Source organism: Ursus maritimus, unplaced genomic scaffold (genome assembly GCF_017311325.1).
Source record: "Ursus maritimus isolate PB19 unplaced genomic scaffold, ASM1731132v1 scaffold_30, whole genome shotgun sequence".
In the NCBI taxonomy this organism is placed as follows: Eukaryota; Metazoa; Chordata; class Mammalia; order Carnivora; family Ursidae; genus Ursus; species Ursus maritimus.
Genome location: NW_024425564.1, coordinates 34,382,941 through 34,393,328, shown reverse-complemented (window position 1 = coordinate 34,393,328; position 10,388 = coordinate 34,382,941). Strand labels below are relative to the sequence as shown.

General features: G+C 41.9%; 1 protein-coding gene across 2 annotated transcripts in view; it reads left to right on the top strand.

Moving 5' to 3' along the window:
- Positions 1 to 10,388, top strand: part of KIF6 (kinesin family member 6) — a 463,572-nt gene that overhangs the window by 361,502 nt on the left and 91,682 nt on the right. The window lies entirely within an intron of this gene.

Genomic DNA, 10,388 nt, shown 5'->3' with positions numbered 1-10,388 from the left:
AATAAATAAATAAAATCTTTAAAAAAAAAAAAAAAGAATGATTTGTAGTTTCTAGAATATAGAACCTTTACATCTCTGGTTAAGTTAATTTCGAGATAACGTATGATTTTTGGTGCTATTGTAAATGGAATCGATTCCCTAATTTCTCTTTCTTTAGTCTCATTGTTCGTGGATAGAAATGCAACTGATTTCTGAGCATTGATTTTGTATCCCGCCGCATTACTGAATTGCTCTATAAGTTCTAGTAGTTGGGGGGTGGATTCTTTTGGATTTTCCATATAGAGTATCATGTCATCTGCGAAGAGAGACAGTTTGACTTCTTTTTTGCTGATTTGGATACCTTTGATTCCTTTTTGTTGTCTGATTGCTGTTGCAAGGACTTCTAATACTATGTTGAATAATAATGGCGAGAGTGGGCATCCTTGTGGTGTTCCTAATCTTAAGTAAGGGAAAGGCTTCCAGCTTTTCCCCATTGAGAATGATATTCACTCTAGGCTTTTCATAGATGGTTTTAATGAAATTGAGGAATGTACCCTCCATCCCTACACTCTGAAGGATTTTAATCAGGAAAGGATGCTGTATTTTGTCAAATGCTTTTTCTGCATCTATTGACAGGATCATATGGTTCTTGACTCTTTTCCTGTTGTTATGATCTATCACACTGATCGATTTGCAAATGTTGAACCACCCTTGCATCCCAGGGATGGATCCCACTTGGTCATGATGGATAATCCTTTTAATGTACTGTTGAATCCTATTAGCTAGGATCTTGTTGAGAATTTTGGCGTCCATATTCATCAGGGATATTGGTCTGTAATTCTCCTTTTTGATGGGGTCTTTGCCTGGTTTGGGGATCAAGGTAATACTGGCCTCATGAAAAGAGTTTGGTAGTTTTCCTTCTGTTTCTATTTTTTGAAACAGCTTCAGGAGAATAGGTATTATTTCTTCTTTGAATGTTTGGTAGAATTCCCCAGGGAATCCATCAGGCCATGGAGTCTTGTTTTTTGGGAGGTTTCTGATCACTGCTTCAATCTCTTCATAATTAATTGCTCTGTTTAAAGAATCAATTTCTTCCTCTTTCAGTCTTGGTAGTTTATATGTTTCTAGGAAGGCATCCATTTCTTCCAGGTTGTTTAATTTATTGGCATAAAGCTGTTAATAAAAGTTTCTAATGATCCTTCCTATTTCATTGGTGTTGGTTGTGACCTCTCCTTTTTCATTCATAATTTTATTAATTTGGGTCCTTTCTCTATTCTTTTGAATAAGTCTGGCCAATGGCTTATCGATCCTATTTATTCTTTCAAAGAACCAGCTTCTCGTTCTGTTGATCTGCTCTACTGTACTCCTGGTTTCTAATTCATTGATCTCTGCTCTAATCTTGATCAACTGCCTTCTCATGCGTGGGTTTGGCCTGTTCTTCTGTTCCAGCTCCAGCTTCTGGAGGTGAGAATATAAAAACTGCATTTTAGATTTTTCTGTTCTTTTGAGTGAGGCTTGGATGGCTATGTATTTTCCCCTTAGGACAGCCTTTGCAGTGTCCCATAGGTTTTGGACCGTCGTGTTTTCATTCTCGTTGGTCTCCATAAATTGTTTAAATTGATTTGTAATTTCCTGGTTTACCCAATCATTCTTGAGTAGGATGGTTCTTAGTTTCCACGTGTTTGAGTTTCTTCCAAATTTTTCCTTGTGATTGAGTTCCAATTTCAAGGCATTGTGGTCTGAGACTATGCAGAAAATAATTTGTGTCTTTTGGTATCAGTTGAGACCTGTTTCGTGACCCAGTATATGGTCTTCTGGAGAAAGTTCCATGTGCATTTGGAAAGAATGAGTATTCTGTTGTTCTGGGGTGTAGTGTTCTGTATATTTCTATGAGGCACTCAGTCTTTCACTAGGAGTCTCACATTCTTCTCTGCCGCCTGAGGCACCTAGGCCCTGAGCAATGCCCAGCACCGTGCAGAGAATCTCAGGGGATTCCCTGAGACTACAGAGATTCTCAACCTAAGATCTAGGAACTTAGGTGGGGGGGAAATGAGCCTTTATTTTCACCAACCTCTACCTGCAATTTATCGTACTTTCAGTAATGAATGTAGGCAGCTGACCCCAGTAGGATTAGCAACACCTGCCACCCATGGAAATTTCAGACATTTTCAGTTCACAGCCCATTGTGGCAGATATCATAAAACATCTTTTATACTCATCAGGACTTCAAAATTATGGTCGTTATTAGACTCACCATTAGATCTTATTATGTAATGCATTTGTATAAAAGCATATAGATATTTAAAAGTTTTAAAATTTGGATAACTATTTCAGTTTAACTGATTTCTCTTTAAAATCCGTTTAAAAAAAAAATCTATGCATCCAAAAAAATCATCATCCTGAGAAAGGGTCCCTGGTTTCATCAGACTGCCAGAAGGATCCCTGGCAAAAAACAAAGATTACAAACTTGTTTCTTGTTTCCCAAACCCCTAAAACTGCATGAAAAAGAAAACTGAGTTTTAAGGGTGTGTACATTTTTCTGGAGATAATATCCATAGTTTGTCTGATTCTCAGAGGGGTCAGTGACCCAAGCCAATAAGGAAATTGGTTCTAGGTCAGTGCCCCATCAGCAGTGCCAAGACATTAGGCAAAAAGCACACCCTGCTGAGGAGTAGCCCAGTCCCAGCTGCAGGACCGTGCTGGCCCATGTAGCTGGATGACCTGGAAGGAAGGGAGGAGGGAAGGGAGAGGGGAAGGGAGGGGGAAGGGGAAGCAGGCCTCAGTGCATCCAGGGCCAACCTGTCAGCCTTGAGGGACTCAAAGGACCCAGTGGTCTGTTTTTATCCCTGGAGTGATAAGAGGGAAAGACCTTTTATAAACTGCTTCTCCCAAAAAAGTAATATAAAGTTTTGCTCTTGAAAAATATCTAACTCTCTCAACCAAAGTAAAACCAAAGTGTTCATTCCAACACTATTGAAATAGATTCATGATAAAAGACACCAATGGCCTATACTAATACAGTTTTTCACTCTGAGTACAGGTGGTTGTCATAAATAATTCTGAATTCTCCATAATTTTGGTGCAATATCATATGTTCATGGATCCAATTTGCCACATTCTCAAGAGGCAAGTGAGATGCTGCCCTACAGCTCTGTGGGTTGTGAGGGCTGTAATTTTCCTCTCAGAGAGGATGATCTGGACACACGAAGGGTCCAGATGTGCTAGCAGAAACCCTGGGCAAGTGGACCTTTGTTTTTTTTTTTCTGGATCATAACAAGCAGAGCTCATACCAGCTTGAGATTCAAGCATTCACTGTACCAAAAAAGAAGCTAGTTTAGTGGTGTTAATAGCGCCAATGTCACTCTTCCTTTACTTTATGCAAAGAGCAGACCAAGACCCACCCCCTGGCCACCCATTTTCCTAATGTGCTTTTGATCCAAGGGGGTCCAGGTGCGGTGGATCACTGAGACTCAGCCTCATTACCGAGCAAGCTCTCATGGTGCTTGACCCCAGGAAGTAGCCCACCATCACTGCATGTCAGAGGCAAGGCTAAGATTAAGGAAATATAAGGTGGAACTTGTACACACATTTAAATGTAAAATCTCCAAGGCGATCTTGAAGGAAACTGGCTTCAGGAGATTTGTGACCTTTCTAATTATAATTTTTCCTAGGGAGAAATGAAATCAAGTGGAATTTTCAGTCCCCAGTGACTAAAATCTTAGACTTAGTGAATCTAAGAGTCAGGAGGTGGGAGCTTGGCACAGATATACCATCACGTGTGTGGAATGGTGATTCAGCTCCGCTCCCAAACTGTGCCACATCCTGCCTCTGGACCCCGAGGCAGGAATGGGATGCTGTGGAGTGCATGTGGAATTGGCCTGCAGAGAGGAAATGAAAACTGTATTTGTGAACTACAGATCAACCAGCCCATGTGTTTCAAGTTCAGGTTCCTTCCTGGGTAATTTGTTTTTCCCTGACATTGTGATCTAGAACTACCACTTGAGTTTCATCCTCAAGAATTCCTAAAGGCTAACAATTCAGTTATAACCACATAATATCTAATTTTACGTGGCATAGTAAGTCAACCAAAACTTCTATGTTCTTTCCTTTTGTAACAAGCTAACCCAAACTAGGTAGATAAACTCTTGCCACCAAGTCCTTTTCTGTCCTTCTCCGTACACCATGTACATCAATTCTGATGTCAAATCAGTTGAAATCAGAAATGGAAGAAATAGCCAATTTAGAATCTCCCCGAAAAAAGTAGAGTCTTTGTTTCTGTAAGAGAGGCATTTTCATTGTATTTACATGTCCCATACACAAGAGCATTAGACTACTTTTCATCACATGGGCTGTGTATTTTACACATTCACATACACCCTGTTTTCATGCATCATATCTCTAAAAATGCCATTGAGCCCAAACCGGGGGTTGGGGGGGAGAAATAGACTGTGCGAGAAGCGATGGCATCAACCAGGCCACTTTTCACTTGCTGGAATTCTGGCATTCCTTCTTTTACATCAGTGTTCTGCCACTGGCAGCATTGTCTTTGGCAACAAGGAACAATGAAGGGCTGCCCTTTGGCATAAGGCCCACCCCTAGACCAGTCCAGGAGTCAGCTGCTTTGGAGTCAGGGGAAAGAGCTTGACTGGCACCTCTTCATCCTCCACCAACCCCTCCAGGCCTAAATGAAACCTTACATCACAGGATGCTGCGCAGAAGGGTTTTCACTAGTGGGCCAATCAGTGATCAATTCAAAAGTCACAGGAAATGTAATAGCAGTAGCTGTTAGCGGAAGGTGAAGGGAAACACCAAACGCTAGAAAGCTAACAAAACACTCTGTAAGGTTTCTTTCTCCTACTCCAAATTCAAAGGACTCCAGCCACCCCTCCCTCCATTTGGACAACACTCTTTAATAAAATGTTTCTCTTACACATTTGGGCATTGGGAAAATCATTTCTCAGATCCAGGTCTCCAACAACAGGGTAAATAGGACGATTTTCAGTTGTGTGCCTTTCTGTACTTGGATCTTCCCTTGAGGTTTGCTTCTGGACCTATTGATGCATGTTGGCTTCTAGTAGCTTATCCAGGAGTAGGGGAAAGATGACATCTGGGTCATTTTGCTAGATCATGAAGACCTGAATTAAGTATATCTTTTGTTACTCTTTGTCACTAGTCCCAATTAACAGCCACCCCAACAACAGTTTCCACCATGTATGAGGCACTGACTGTGCCGTGCCAAAACTTGACATATGGCTCATTTAATCCTCTCAAAGAAGGACCATGACCTCTAGGGGGGCAGGAGTGTTACCTTATGAGGTATATTCTAGATCACAATTTTTAGTCTTAATGGTTCCAGAATCAAGATACATTTGGCCATTTTTTCACATTTTACAAACCTCCGGAATGAAGATGAGTCTTAACATTGACGTAATCTAGGTTCTGTGAAATAGGGAATTACCGTTATTTTGCAGATTTTTTAAAAATGGAGTTTCAGTGAGGTTGCCTGCTATATGACTAAGTCAGAATCAAATTCCATCTCTGTCCAACTCCAAAACTTTTAAATACAGTTTATGATCTCCATAAAGTCAGACTTATCTGACTTGGACATGTTCTTCTGAGTTTAAAATTTCACTCAGCTGTTACTCAGTTCTCCTTGAATCTTTGGCCTTTATCCGGTGTACCCAACAAAAGACTCAAACTACACCTTAGCTCATGTACACACAGCCCAAGAAGATGAAAAGGGTCTTTGTAACATGATTAACGATAGGTCGTTTTGTGCCTATTGGGGCTCGGTTGCAGGGGCGGGTGGCCCCTGAAACACAGCCTGCTCTTGCTCTCATTTCCGTTTGCACCAGCCCAGGCTTGCGTCTGCCCTTAGGAATGGATGACTTTTTCTGGTTTGCAGAAAGATATGCTATGGACTTGCAGTAGCCCTGGTAGGGTTCAGTGTCCCACATGGGTTTCAACCATCCTCTTCGGTGGTTTGGAAAATAGAATAGTGGGTTGTATTTTCAGGCTCCATACAATTCCAACTGAATGGGTTTAGTGATGCTTCAGGAAACAAAGCATTAACTTAGATGAGGTTTAGTAGGAATGGGTGTCATGAAGTACTTCCGCTTCATGCAAAACAGTCACCAATAAGCACCAGAGAAAGCCTGATTAAGGGCAGCATAGAAGTCTTCAGTGACCACAAGATAAAAATACGTTACCACCAAGTGGAAAATACTATCCTCTCAAAACTGAGACATGCAGAAGCCAAGACTTCCACTCTGCCCAGCATGTCCATGTGCACATTGCATTTGCTCTATGAGAAGAGAGATGGTTCAGAGAAAAGCAGCTGAGGTGATGAGTAGATCTTTTGCTTTATGAAACAACTCACCCCGTGTTTATTTTAAATAACAAGCTTTGTCTGTGCTTTAGAGTATTCTTGGGATTTTTTTAAAACTACACTTATCAAAAATATTCTATTAATTTGTGCTGCATTTGTATTGGCCAGGATGTTTGGCTGTAAGCGTAAAAGGAAATTTACTGTCTCATGTAACCCGGAAGTCGGAGGAGTACAGTTGGCTTCACATGTTCCCTTCTTTCCCTCCTCCTCCTACTCTTCTTCCTTTACTTCCTCCTCCTCCCCCTCCACCCCTCCTTCCATCTCGCAGTGCTACTTGACTAAGTTCCCTGACGGCCTCACCCCATTTAGTGACAAGGTACCTCTGAAAGCTCTCGGTTTACATGGTCTGTGGAATTCATAGTCCTAGTAAATGCGATCATCCCCAACAATATTGGCAAAAAGTCCCCGGAGGGAGGATGCTTAGCCTGGCTTAAGTCATGTGCCCATCTCTAAAGCAATTCCTCCATCCAATGAAACACTTTGATTGGCTGGGACTGGTTGCTCCGCCCATTTCTAGGAGGGAGATTTAACCTGCCCGCACCGCATAAACTGAAAAAGATTTGTAAGGTATTGAAGAATCATCTTTCTTCGAAGAAAGAAACGCTGGGTACACAACCACCAAGTTCACTACAGACCTTTCAGAAATGTGTCTGTGGTTTGAAACAAAGTTATCTGTAAAGGAATGAATTGTAGGTCCTATGAGAAAAGATAACAGTTAAAGTGATTTATCCAATAAAAAAGAAAGCTGTGCACAGGGAATTTAAAAAGCTGGTTTTAAGTATCAGTGCTTCTGTTATTATGGAAGAAATGCAGAATTCCATGCTAAAAAATTATCGGGCTGGTAAGAAAATTGAGATTGGGGCGACCTCTCAAAACCCACGCAACTTTATAACTGGAGCTCTAACAAAACCAATTACAATCCTAATAAAAATAATGATGTAAACAGAAAGAAGTGTTAAATTCCTAATACATAGGGAAACATGATCTAAAACATCAGATTTGTTTTCCCATTTGAGGCTCCGTGATAGAAGAGGGGGTGTAAGGAAGGGTTGAGGTGCTGAGTTACAGAGACGTGACCAACATGCACAAAGATGGGAAGAGCCAGACAGCAAGAAAGTGTCCTGACCACCCTGGACCGAAAGAAGGAATGTGTGTATAGTCCCGTGCTTCTCTACAGCCCATGGGCCTCAGCTCGGCAAGCTGACATTTTACTTGGTGACTTCTTCCTGGTATTGCAAAAATGTTAACTTACTAGAGAAAAAATCCTTTGTGAGCAGATGAAGCTGCTGCATGATGCGGATTTCTGCCAAAGGCATAGTCATAAGCGAGCTGTGTATGACGTGATGTCATACGGAGGGACCAACAAATCGTAATTCATCTTTAAAGAGTCTGAAAAAGGGAAAAAAGGTAATTTTCAATTGTGTTGAAAATACAGTTAATCGTTGGAAAATACATTGTGTCCAAAAGGTAATTAAATGGATAGAGACTCTAAGAATCTTATTTAAAAGCAGGATAGATGGGCCTCTTTCTGAGACGGCTCAGGGCAGCTAGAAATGAAAAGAGCGAAGCTGCTTTCTCGAGGTCCCTCATGCAAAAATCTGGAACGCTGAAACTCCAAGACATGCAGTTATCTGAGTGACAGCCCATCACCAGCGTGACTGATGTCTTCACGGAATGGACTGAGTGCTCTGCTGTCATAGTTTGGAGATCAAACAAACAAAAATGATCTGAGGAAGCCTAAGGGCTGTACTGTATGTTAACTGACAAGAGGTAACACTAATAACTGTCACGTATAAGGAAGGAAACCACGATTTCGTTCGAATGACAGCCAAAAAAGATGGATGACTGCTGTCCCGGAGTCCTGACAGAGTGGTCGTACCTTAATGAAGGAAGCAGGGTCCGGGATCTGGCCTTGTCTGGATGGATTCAGGAAAGCCATGCCAATCAAACTCACTATAAACCAGAGAAGCAAGTGTTAAATTTATCTTGAAGGATGTTCCTTCACAGACAGGAGCTCTTAAACTGCCTCCGTCTGGAGCATCTTCTCTTAAGAAACAAAGTAGATTAGTTATTGGAAGGCTGGCAAATAGGCAGTCCTAGGCACAAAGAGAATCAAAACAAAGGAAAGAGCTTGGAGAGACAGGTGCTCCTAGTCATGGGGAAGCCCCCCAGGGCATCCATTGCCCACAGGAGCAACTCTCCCGACAGTAATTACAGTCGGTCTCCAGGCTGACCAGCCCCCTTCTGTGCATAAGAACCTTTTCTCCAGAAAAGATAAAATACCATTCATTAGGATTCTACTTACTGTAATTATTTCCCATTCCTGACTCTCAAGAATGAAGCCCACATCACTTTGAATTGTGCTCTGGGTCACAGAAACAATCACTTTTAGTTTGGTTCTTTTGATTTTCAGAAATAGAAACCCAGTCGAGCTAGCTCAGGCTTGGGAGGCAAGAATCTCCTCAATATGCAGTAATAAGATCTGAGACCCGTCCAAGCTGTAGTGGGAGCCAGACCCAGGACCCAGTGGGGCGCCAGGACCCAGGGTGGCTCCAGAGCCCAGTGCACCTTCCCCAGGCCTTCCTCAGGGCAGCTTGCCACCTCTGTGCATACCTGCTCTCGCAACCTGCTGGTCCTGCTGACCGTAGGCCTTGTTTGCTAGCCTTTGATTTGCTCTGACCCCAGCTGGGCCTGAAAGCATCCTTTAACACTCTGTCCCCAGGGTGAATGCGCTCATTATTTGCTTATTTCTTAGCTCAAAGTTATGAGAAAGAGAACTTGAGTGACCCACTCTATCCTTTCTAGGCCTCCAGGACAGCAGGTGCTGGCCAGCTTAAGAATGTACTGTCTTGAGGTCAGAAACCCACCCCTGGTCCAGGCAGCCGGGGAAGAAAAGAGGTCTCAGAAAGAGGCCACCTAGGCAGCAGGGGAGGTTTCTCTTTTAAAAGGAGGGTGGGTAGAGAAGGCACAGTGATTGACATCCTGTATCTTCTGGGCTTTATCTTATAGAGAGCTGTGTAAAAATTTTCACCAGTTCAGCTCCTATAAGGTTATAGCAATTCCTTCATTTGCGGGTTCTAAAGGAAGCAGGGCACCATTTCACCTGTGGTTTACCAACAATACTAGTGACTAATCTTTGTAAAGTGCATTATAATATATGGGGGTTTATTTTGTTATTTTTATATAGTCAAATCCATTGATCTTTTCTTTTATGGCTGCCTTCATTGCTTTTGTACTTAGAAAGGGTCATTGGAACAATAATAACGATGGGTTGTTCATTGCCAAGTATTTGTTTAAAGCTTTCTAAATTTTCTTATAGTTTTTTATTGTCTATTTTTCACACTCAACTCATTTAGACTTTATTGTGGAATATGGCATCAGCTGAGGCTCAAAGTGGAATCTTTTGCGAAGAACCAATTTTCCTAACACCTATTTGGTTTAATGAAATGCCTTAAAATAAAATTTCTCCCCCTCATAGGAGAGACATTTCAGATTTTCAGAAGGCAGCCGATGCATCTAATCTCATCATAGCAGTGACGTACACCTTCGACACGATAATTTTCATACGAGTATTTCAAAAATAACTTTGCCAGCCAATACTATTATCTGGATATCAGAATAAACCTGCAGAGGAGTGCCAACTTTTATGTGACCCAGGAAGTTCACGGAGGGGGAGTGACAGGTGCGTATCTGTAAGTGACTGGTCCCTGCAGGCTGAGGGCCCTCTTCACACTCTGTGAAGGGAAGGAGGCTGTCTTTTTTTTTTTTTCAATTTAGTTAACATATAGTTTCAGGGGTAGAACTTGGTGATTCATCAGTTGCATATACCACCCAGTGCTCATTACTTCAAGTGCCCTCCTTAATGCCCATCACCCAATTACCCCCTCACCCCACCCATCTCCCCTCCAGCATCCCTTGGTTTGAACCCTAGAGTTCAGCATCTTATGATTTGCCTCCCTTTCTGTTTTCATCTTATTTTTTTTCCTTCCCTTCCCCTATGTTTTGTTTATATATATATATA